General features: G+C 40.7%; 1 non-coding gene across 1 annotated transcript; it reads right to left on the minus strand.

Moving 5' to 3' along the window:
* Positions 1 to 6447: 6447 nt before the first annotated feature.
* On the minus strand, positions 6448 to 6554 carry LOC148581473 (small nucleolar RNA R71). Its single transcript, XR_015894783.1, has one exon. It is a non-coding gene; the product is annotated as a small nucleolar RNA R71 (small nucleolar RNA).
* Positions 6555 to 11620: the final 5066 nt, after the last annotated feature.

Consider the following 11620-nt stretch of genomic DNA (forward strand, 5'->3'; position numbering starts at 1 on the left):
AATCCGGGAGGGGATGACTGTGACGAGCTTCAAACCTGCGAATGTTGGGCGCAGTGACAGTGTGCAAAAGGACAAGGGTCCTATTCCGACGCTAGTGGGAACCGACAGATGATTAGCCGTGCGGTAGCTGTACTTGGTATTTGTCATCCGAGATGAGAAATCCGACAGTTGATTAGCCATGCAGACATCGTACCTGGTATTTTTCATCCGAGAGGATCATACAGCTTGCCATTGAAGGAAGCCATGCGTGCTTGGAGAAGAAGGCAGTAGGAAAGCAGAGATTCAGAGGACAGAGCATCTCCGGAACCTCAGCCTGTTTCTCATTACTAAATCAGAAGTACTATTTATTTCATGTTATTTATTTTTCATAAATACAATCACTCTTATCATTAATCTCCTGACTAAGATTTACGAAATAACCATAGCTTGCTTCAAGCCGACAATCTCCGTGGGATCGACCCTTACTCACGTAAGGTATTACTTGGACGACCCAGTGCACTTGTTGGTTAGTTGTGCGGAGTTGTGAAAATTGTAATCACAATTTTGTGCACCAGTCTCTCTTGTATATATTATGCTATATAAAAAAAGAAAAGAAAAGAAAAAAAAAGGAAAGAAAAAAGAGAAAAAGAAAGGAATAAAAAGGGGACAAAATACCCCAAAGTAAAGTAATAATAACAATGCATATGTGCTGTGATTAAAAAGCGAACGCATGAGTGTATGGAAAAGTGAAGAATGGGTAGTTAGGTTTTGCATTAGAGTTAAATAGGTTTTAGGTTAGGTAAGAGCTTAAGTTAATCAATGATTCAAAGTTCAAGCTCACTTGACCATAGGCATGCTTACCTTGACCCTAGCCCCATTACAACCCATGAAAAGTCCTCATGATATTTGTATGCATGCATTGAATAACTGTTGATTGTTAGATAAAAAACAAATCTTAGAAAGCTTGATTAGAGGAGAATTGAGTGAATTGACCCTAAACACTTGAGCAAAGAGAGTGTATACACATCCCGTGAAAGGTTCAATTGTTCAATTACATGTTTCCACCTTTGATTATCTCCTCTCTTGCAAGTTGTTAAATTCTTTTCAATAACTCAATTCAATTGTGGATCTGATTTGATTATGATTGCTTTAGCCCTTATGTTCATATATGTATTCTTGGAAATTGATTTATTTTAACCAAGTAGTTAGTTACATGCATTTAGATAGATTACATATAGGTAGTTTACTTGCATTGAATAAATATTGGTACCCCTTTCTTGTATCCTTCTTGAGTATAGCATGAGGACATTCTATTGTTTAAGTGTGGGGATGTGATGAATCCACATTTCATGGTATTTATTTGCTTTAAATGAGTGGATTTTATTAATATTTCTCGCTTTTATTCATTGAAATAGCATAGTTTCATGATTTCTTCCTAATTTGTGCTTGAAAGTGAAAACATGCTTTTTAGGCCTTATAATTTGCTAATTTTAATTCACTTTAATCTCATTCGATGCCTTGATGTGTTTGATGAGTGATTTCAGGTTTAGAAGGCAAAGAATGGATTGAAGGAATGAAGAAAAAGTATGTAAAAGTGGAGAATTCATAAAGAAATAGAGTTTGGAGCTTTTCAGCAAGTGTGCGTACGCACGCATCACCGAGACCACTAAGCAGAGCCTTTCTGACTTAGTCACTCTGGTTTCCAACCTCTCTAAGACCACTCATAGTTTCATGAATGAAACAACGTCCTCCATTAGAAACTTGGAGGTACAGGTTGGTCAACTGAGCAAGAGAATCCCTGAGACTCCTCCTGACACTCTTCCAAGTAACACTGAGGTGAACTCAAGAGAAGAGTGCAAGGTCATCACCTCTGAGGCTGAGGCTGAATCTGGAGAGAATGGGATGGCATTGAATGCCAGTGAAGAGCATATCACTAGACGTTCAACGCCCATTCTGGCAGCAGAGCTGATGTTGAACGCTAGCCAGGGAGCACTGGCTGGGCGTTCAACGCCCAAACAGACAGGAACTCTGGCGCTGAATGCCAGTGAGGAACCCCTCACTGGGTGTTCAATGCCCAGCCAGACAGGGAAGCTGGCGTCCCTTGCTGGGCATTCAACGCCAAAAAGGATAAAGAAAATGGCGTTTAACGCCAGTAAAGGTGCACAGCATGGGCGTTCAATGCCCAAAGAGCTATTAGAGCTGGCGTTAAACGCCAGTAAAGGCACACCCTTTGAGTACTCAATGCCCACTCAGAACATCCCTATCCAGGAACCAAAGGAAGCCAAGGCTCACATAGAGACCATAGAGGTTCCTTTGCATGCACTTCTGCAATGCATGAGTTCTGATGAACACTCGTCTTCTGATGAGGATGAGGACACTAGGAAAGAGAAAGTTTGCTCAATACCTAGGAACTCTCATGAAGCTGAATGCCAAGCTATTTGGTACAAAGCCTTTGGAGGAAGAACCTCCACTTCTTACCAAAGAACTAAATGCTTTGGTCCAGCAGAAGCTACCTCAGAAGCTTCCAGATCCTGGACGCTTCCTAATTTCTTGCACCATAGGCACCATGACCTTTGAGAAGGCTCTGTGTGACCTAGGGTCAAGCATAAATCTCATGCCACTCTCTGTAATGGAGAAGTTGAGAATCTTTGAGGTACAAGCTACAAACATCTCACTAGAGATAGCAGACAAGACAATAAAGAAGCCATATGACTTAGTAGAGGATGTCTTGGTAAAGATTGGAAACCACTACATCCCTGCAAACTTCATAGTCTTGGATATTGGAGAGGATGAGGATGACTCTGTCATCCTTGGAAGACCTTTGCTAGCCACTGCCAATGTTATCATTAATGTGGCTAAGGGAGAACTGACTCTACAACTTGGGGAGGACCAAATCTTGTTCAAGATGCCTCACCCCAACTCTCCCTCTAATAAAAAAGAGATAACTGTGTAACACCTAGTGTTTCAACCCTCTCTTTCTGTGCAGAGTTCTACAGAGCCCCCAAACATCAATTCTAAGTTTGGTGTTGGGCAGCCATCAACAAGCTTTAAAGGTACTAAGAAGAAAGTACCTAAAGGCTGGAGGGACAAGAAAGTCCCAACTGAAGGCCTCTCACCTGGCATGAGAGTTGTCTTCACCAAGAAACCAATCTTACCACATACAGTGAGTCGTGTCCTGTCTTTAGAGCATGTAGAGCTCATTCATGAGAAGACAGGAAGAAAGTTCACTGTAAGGGGCAAAAATCTGAGCCCATACTCACCTCCGTAAGGAGCTAACCGTCAAGCTAATGACGTTAAAGAAGTGTTTGTTGGGAGGCAACCCAACCTTAATTAATTGTTTTCATTTTCTTTCATTTTGTTTTTCTTGCAGTTAATTTTTTTTTAGGTTTATGATCATATGCAGCAATCAGAACAGAGACAGAAATATTCAGCAGTGAAAACAGAACACTTTGGATGGAGTGTTGTTGAAGTTGAACGCCATTGCAGAGGGCAGGGAATCTGAATTTCCTAGCCTCTCAGGACCAGTGGGTCCCACATCATCTTTACCTACCCCACTTATTCCTTCTTTCTTTCACACTTCCCCATACACACTTCTTTATAAACCCTAGCCCAATCACATCCGTATCACTTCCCCAAAACCATCATAACTTCCACCAACCCCCACCCATTTCAAAATCAAATTTTCTACCCAAAACCCAAGACCGAACCTAACTCACCCCCATCCTATAAATAATCCTCTTCATAACCCTTCATACACACACTTCTCATACACTCATAAACCCCACTAGGCCGAATTTCTTTCTCTCTCTACTTCTATTTTCTTCTTCTTCTAATCCATTCTTCTCTTTTCTTTATTTTGCCCGAGGACGAGCAAAGTTTTAAGTTTAGTGTTGGAAAAGCCTAGCTTTTTTTCTTTTCATTCCCATTCATGGCACCCAAGGTTGGAGAACCCTCTAGAAAGAGGAAAGGGAAGGCAGTAGCCACCACTTTTTAATCTTGGGAGATGGATAAATTCATCACCAAAGCCCACTAAGACCACTTCTATGAAGTAGTGGCAGAGAAGAAAGTGATCCCTGAGGTCCCTTTCAAGCTCAAGAAGAATGAGTATCCGAAAATCCAAAGAGAGATCCGGAGAAGAGGTTGGGAAGTCCTAACCAATCCTATTCAAGATGTTGGGATTCTAATGGTGCAAGAGTTCTATGCTAATGCATGGGTTACTAAAAACTATGACACTAGTGTGAACCCAAATCCAAAGAATTGGGGCACCATGGTTCGAGGAAGAATCTTAGATTTTACCCCGAAAAGTGTGAGGTTGGTGATAAACCACTATTTTATGGTTTATATTTTGTTTAATTGTGTGGTTTTATCATGATGCTTACCCACTTATTCATTAAATTAGCATGAAATTATAATCCCTCCTGAATTTATAACATGTTTGAAAACTTCTTCCTAGAGACTTTAATTATGTATTTTTAATTCTCCTTTATTTCATTCGATGCCGCGATCTGTGTGTTGAGTGTTTCAGACTTTATAGGGCATGAATGAGTTGGAGATTGGAAAGGAAGCTAGAAAAAATGGAAGGAACACAAGAATTTGAGGAGATAACCAGCGAGAAGTGACGCGGTCGCATGGCTCACGCGACCACGCAAAGGAGAGCGAATCGCAGTGACGCGGCTGCATGGCTCACGCGGCCGCGCGGATTGGAAAAGCTCAGGCGACGCGGTAGCGTGGACGACGCGAACGCGTGGCAAGGAAAAGCGCGAATGACGCGTCCGCATGGATGACGCGATCATGTGACATGTGCGATCTGCATAATCTGCAGACTTCGCTGGGGGCAATTTTGGACCTTATTTCGACCCAATTTTTGGCCCGGAACAGCAGATTAGAGCCAGAGAATATGCAGAAACAAACAACAACATTCATTCTACACAGTAGACAGTTTTAGAGCTAGTTTTTCCTCCTCTAGGTTTTTTCTCTCTAGGTTTTAGAATTTTAATTTTGGAAATTGATCTTAGCATTGGAACATTGAGAAGAGTTATTTTTCCTCATCAAGACCTCGTCATTCTAGTTCGTTCTCTTAACTTGGTTTTATTCTTCCATGTTCTTTGCTTTGTTCAATTTTGTCATTTGAATACTTTCATGATTATTTGATACAAGGATTATTTCTTCTATTTTAATTTATTTCCCCATTCCAATAATCATGTCTTCTTTTAATTCCCTTTCATGTGTTATGGATTTATTATTTGCAATGAGTGAGTAGTTCCCTCACTTGATGGGGAGTTGATTGAAAGGAACTCTTGAGTTGGAAGGATTGAAAGAAAAATTGTAATTGGGTTAACTGTTGAATTGTTATCTAATCACTAACACTAATCCCTTTGAACTAAGTGGGTTGCAACTCGTGAATAGATCTAGCATTCCAACTTGTTTGACTTTCCCTTACCTAGTAAAGGATAACTAAACAGAACAACCATTAATTACAAATTAACCTTGAGATCATTCCATCAATAATAGAGATTCTAACTAATCAACTCCCAGTCAAGGCTTTTATTCATTTTATTTAAATTTCCCCTTTTTAATTTTCCCTCTACTTAACTCAACTTCTTGGAACATCTGATTAATAAAATAGCACACTTTTCTACAACTCGTTGGGAGACGACCTGGGACTTAAACTCCCAGTAATTTTTAATTTAAACTCTCTGTGACATATTTCTAAATTCATAGGTAGATTTTCAGTGAGTTAAGAACTATACTTGCAACGTAACTATTTTAATAATTTTTAATTCACCAACTTCTTCCCCTCATCAATTTTTGGCGCCGTTGCCGGGGAGTTGCAATAGAGTGCTAAAGTTATTAATTAGAATTTATTTATTTGCATTTTATTTTATTTTGCTACTATGAGCTGCATGTTTCTTCTGTCAAATGACGCGTTCACTTCCTGATCCGCGCTTGCTAATATTCGATCCTGAAATTGAAAGGACTATTTCACGAATAAGGCGAGAACAGCATCGGTTAGTCCGCTCTGAGGGCAGATCTGAGAGTGAACTTGAGGAAGAAACCAGCCCCCGTTCTACTGATTCGGTTGTTTTACGTGCAGAAGACATGGCAGCTAGGAGAGTTACCATCCAGGAGGAAGGAGCCCCTGATTTTACAATGCAACCGTTTCAAGCGCATTATCCAGCGGTGGCTACAGATTTTGAAATAAAGACCGCACTGCTAAACTTGATGCCCAAGTTTCATGGCCTACCTGCTCAAGAGCCTATCAAGCACTTGAGAGATTTCCAGGCAGCCTGTTCTACTGTCAGGCGTGATGGTACTGATGAAACTTCAGTTTTGCTGAAAGCTTTCCCGTTTTCTCTCGAGGGAAAAGCAAGAGAGTGGTACTACACTCAACCTCTGGAAAATGTATCCAACTGGGATACACTCAGAAAGGAGTTTTTGGAGAAATTCTTTCCATCTGAAGTTACTGATAAACTGAGGAAGGATATTTCCACAATTGTTCAGGATGACAATGAAACTCTCTTTGAATACTGGGAGCGCTTCAATAATCTTCTGGAAGCATGCCCCCACCACAGGATTGACAAGATAGTGTTGCTTAGCTATGTCACACAGGGCATGAGGCCCCAAGATAAGACCACATTGGAAAGTGCTAGCAATGGGTCTATGAAGAAGTACAAGACCACTGATGAGGCTTGGCAATTGATCAGTGATTTAGCTAAATCTACTAGAAATCACAGGCAAAAGCAAGGCCGTTCAAAAGCCGTTGCAGAAGTATCCTCTAATAGAGAGACTGCTGCTCTAGCTCAGAGTATATGTGAGATGACCAACTTGCTGAAGCAGATGCAATTGAATCAACAACAAGCTCAGCAAGCTCAACCTCCTCCGCCACAGCAAAACCAACAACTAGTCCCACAAAGAATTTGCGGAATCTGTGCTGATTATAGCCATTACACTGATGAATGCCCGCAGCTCCAACAAGAAGACAACATGGTGGCATCCACTCATAACTTCTATGACCGCCCCAACCAAGGGTACAATCAAAGTGGAAATAATAACCATGGATGGCAGGACAATTCTAACCAGAATTGGAGGGACAACAATAACAGAGGAGGCAGAGATAATCAGGAAAATCAGAGGTGGAATAATAACAACAACAGGCAGCAGAATCAACCTTACAGAGCACCTCACCTGAGGCAAAACCAAGGACCACAGAACAATCAACAGCAAACATCTCAATTTACTCATTCTTCTTTATCTCCTAATGAAGAGCTACTACAATCTTTTGAGCAAAGACAACAGACCATGGAAAATAACATGAATAGTATTAACGCCAATCTGAATGGTCTCACCTCTACTTTGCAAGCTCTTATGTCACAGATTGGATCAACGCAAAATTCCAGTAACCAACCTTCAAGCTCCACTGAAATCCCCTCTCAACCATTACCCAATCCAAAGGGAGGCATTAATGCCACCACCCTAAGGTCTGGGACCACACTGCAGGAGAGGAATCAGGAGAAACCAAGCCCACCAGAACACACCTCAACTGAAGAGGTAATAGAAATAGAAGATGTTAAAGAGGAAGAGGACATACAGGACATAACTGAAGAAGAAATAGCTCAACCACAGGAGGAAGCACCAAAAGGCACAGACACCACAGAGAACACTACTCCAATTCCATTTCCACAACTTGCAAGGAAGCCCAAGAAGCAGCTGGAACCCGACCCCAAAATGGTAGAAATATTCAAAAAGGTTGAGGTAGTTGTTCCTCTTTTTGATGTTATTCAACAGGTACCTAAATATGCAAAATTTCTAAAAGACTTGTGTATCCATAAAGACAAAATTAATGAATTAGAAACTATTTCTTTAGGTAGTTCTATATCTGCTTTAATGGGAGGATTACTTGAAAAATATAGTGATCCAGGTCCTTGTATAGTTAGCTGTACTATTGGTGGTATAGTAATTTATGATTGCATGTGTGATTTAGGAGCATGTGTCAGTATAATGCCTTTGTCTATATATGATATTTTGAAGCTCCCTCCCTTAAAAAGGTCGGCAGCTCGTTTTGTGTTAGCAGATAAAAGCATTATTACAGTGGCTGGAGTTGCTGAAGATGTTTTGGTGAACATTAAAGGACTTACATTTCTCACTGATTTTTATATCTTGGAGATGCCCCATAAGGATTCAGATAAGCCATCATCAATCCTACTTGGGAGACCATTCCTGAAGACATCAAAATTCAAATTGGATGCCTTTTCAGGAACATACTCCTTTGAAATAGATGGCCGCATAGTAATCTTCAATCTGAATGGAGTCATTGACAACCCCCCAGAAGATCGTTCTATCTTTCAGTGTGATGTCATAGATGAAAGTGTAGCTGAAGTTCACAAGGAAGAGTTTGAAGAGAGGCACACTGGACAAGGTCCAAGTGTGGAGACCCTCTTAACTGACAATGAGGGCACTTCGTTATTTTCACAAGCTCCAGATAATCCAGAGCCTGCCCATGATCAAAAGTTAGAATTGAAACCCCTCCCTCCACATCTCAAATATGCTTATCTTGAAGATGAGCAGAGGTTTCCAGTTATCATTGCAAGAGAACTTACTTCTCAACAAGAAGAGCAGTTACTTGATGTGCTGAGGAAGCATAAGAAGGCAATTGGGTGGAGCTTGGCAGACATAGTAGGCATCAACCCTCAAATATGTGAGCACAGAATATTTTTAGAAGAGGAAGCAAGACCTGTCCGTCAACCCCAAAGAAGATTGAATCCCACCATCTTGGAAGTTGTCAAAAAGGAAGTGACCAGACTATTGGAAGCTGGTATCATATATCCCATTTCAGACAGTGAATGGGTAAGCCCAGTACAAGTGGTGCCCAAGAAGTCTGGAGTCACTACAGTGAAGAATGAGCATAGAGAGCTCATAGCAACTAGAGTTCAGAATGCTTGGAGAGTCTGCATTGATTACAGGCATCTCAACCAAGCTACCCGTAAGGATCACTATCCACTTCCATTCATTGATCAAATGCTGGATCGCCTGTCAGGTAAATCACATTATTGCTTTTTAGACGGTTACACAGGTTATTTCCAGATTCATATAGCTCCTGAGGATCAGGAAAAGACTACTTTTACATGTCCTTTTGGGACTTATGCTTATAAGAGAATGCCCTTTGGCTTGTGCAATGCACCAGCTACTTTCCAAAGGTGCATGATGAGTCTTTTCTCTGATCTTATTGAGGATTGTATGGAAGTTTTTATGGATGATTTTAGAGTTTATGGTTATTCTTTTAGCCTTTGCTTAGATGGATTATCTAGAGTATTAGATAGATGTGTTAATACAAACCTTGTTTTAAATTTCGAAAAATGTCACTTTATGGTAAAACAAGGAATTGTATTAGGACATGTGGTATCCAATAATGGCATTTCTGTAGACCCAGCAAAGGTGAATGTTATTTCTAGTTTACCTTACCCTTCTTCTGTGAGGGAAGTTCGTTCGTTCCTTGGCCATGCAAGTTTTTACAGGAGATTTATTAAGGACTTTAGTAAGGTCGCACTTTCCTTATCTAGATTACTGCAGAAGGATATTGAGTTCGAGTTCAGTGAGGATTGCAAACAAGCGTTTGATAAGCTGAAGACTGCTCTGACTCAAGCTCCAATTGTGAGAGGACCGGACTGGAGGCAGCCATTTGAAATCATGTGCGATGCTTCCAACCATGCAGTAGGAGCAGCGCTGGCTCAGCGTGAAGGTAAGGATCCTTTCGTTATTGCTTATGCGTCTAAGACTTTAGACACTGCCCAGTCCAATTATACTACTACTGAGAAAGAGCTTCTTGCTATTGTTTTTGCTCTAGATAAATTTCGAGCTTATTTACTTGGTACTAGAGTAGTAGTGTATTCGGATCATGCAGCCTTAAAGTATTTATTAGCTAAAAAGGAATCCAAACCAAGACTCATACGTTGGATACTGCTGTTACAAGAATTTGATTTAGAAATAAAGGATAGGAGTGGTAATCAGAATTTAGTGACAGACCACTTGAGTCACCTTGAGCATATTAAGGATGATTCTACTCCTATAGATGATAATTTTCCTTTTGATAACCTGCAAGCAGTATCTGAGGTAGTCCCTTGGTATGCACCTGTTGCTAATTATTTAGTTAGCCGCACATTTCCTCCAAATTTTTCTAAGCATCAAAGAGACAAGCTGAAAAGCGAGTCTAAATATTATATATGGGATGACCCATATTTATGGAGATGTGGCGCTGATCAAGTAATTAGATGTTGTGTGTCTCAATTAGAATTCCAATCCATTTTAGAGGCCTGTCACTCATCTGAGAGTGGAGGACATTTTGGTCCTCAAAGGACAGCTAGAAAGATCTTAGACTGTGGATTCTGGTGGCCTACCCTTTTTAGAGACGCTACTGAGTTCTATAAATCTTGTCTCCCATGCCAGAAATTTGGTAATATATCCAGGAGGGATGAGATGCCTCAACAAATTATGCTTTTCTGTGAAATTTTTTATGTTTGGGGCATTGACTTCATGGGTCCATTTCCAAATTCTAATGGATATTTTTATATATTGTTAGCTGTGGATTATGTTTCCAAATGGGTGGAAGCAATTCCTACCCGCACTGATGATGCTAACACTGTTGTTTCCTTTGTGAGAAACCATATTATATGTCACTTCGGATCACCACGAGCAATCGTGAGCGATCAAGGCACCCATTTCTGTAACAGGAGATTGACAGGATTAATGAAGAAGCATGGGATAATTCATAAAGTTGCAATAGCTTACCATCCCCAAACTAATGGGCAAGCTGAGGTGTCAAACAGAGAAATTAAACGTATCTTGCAAAAGATAGTAAAGCCTCATAGAAAAGACTGGAGCACCAGGCTACAAGATGCACTCTGGGCATACAGAACAGCATACAAGACACCCATTGGGATGAGTCCTTTCCGCTTGGTTTATGGAAAAGCTTGTCATCTCCCAGTTGAAGTAGAACACAGAGCCTTTTGGGCAGTTAAGGATTGCAACATGGGAATTGAGAAAGCCAGAGCTGAAAGGAAGTTGCAACTGCAGGAACTAGAGAGCCTTCGCCTAGAAGCTTATGAAAATTCCAGAATATACAAGGAAAAGATGAAGGCTGTACATGATCAAAACATCAAGAAGAAAGAGTTCTAACCTGGGGATTTAGTCCTCCTTTACAAATCTCGACTAAAGCTCATGCCAGGCAAGTTGAGATCAAGATGGGAAGGTCCATACAGAGTAGAGAAGGCCAAACCGTACGGAGTTTATCACCTAAGCCATCCTTCAAGCTCTGAACTTATTAAAGTTAATGGACAACGCTTGAAGCTATACCATGGCGAGAAGATGCAGAGAAATAAGGAGCTTGAGATCTTCCTCTTGGAAGATCCCCACATAGCAGAAGATTGAGCTAGTAGAGCGTCCAACTTACGGATGTTAAATCAAAGTGCTAGGTGGGAGACAACCCACCATGGTATGATCGTTCTTTTCTTTATTTTTAGTTTTTCCTATTCAATAACTCTTCTCTTTCGTATTACTTTCGTGCATCTGCATTTACATGTTTAAAAAAATTTGTTACGCGATGCGATCGCATCAGCGACGCGTCCGCGTCACAGGGAGAGTAAAGATA

Source organism: Arachis ipaensis, chromosome B10 (genome assembly GCF_059453495.1).
Source record: "Arachis ipaensis isolate K30076 ecotype BB chromosome B10, ASM5945349v1, whole genome shotgun sequence".
Lineage (NCBI taxonomy): Eukaryota > Viridiplantae > Streptophyta > Magnoliopsida > Fabales > Fabaceae > Arachis > Arachis ipaensis.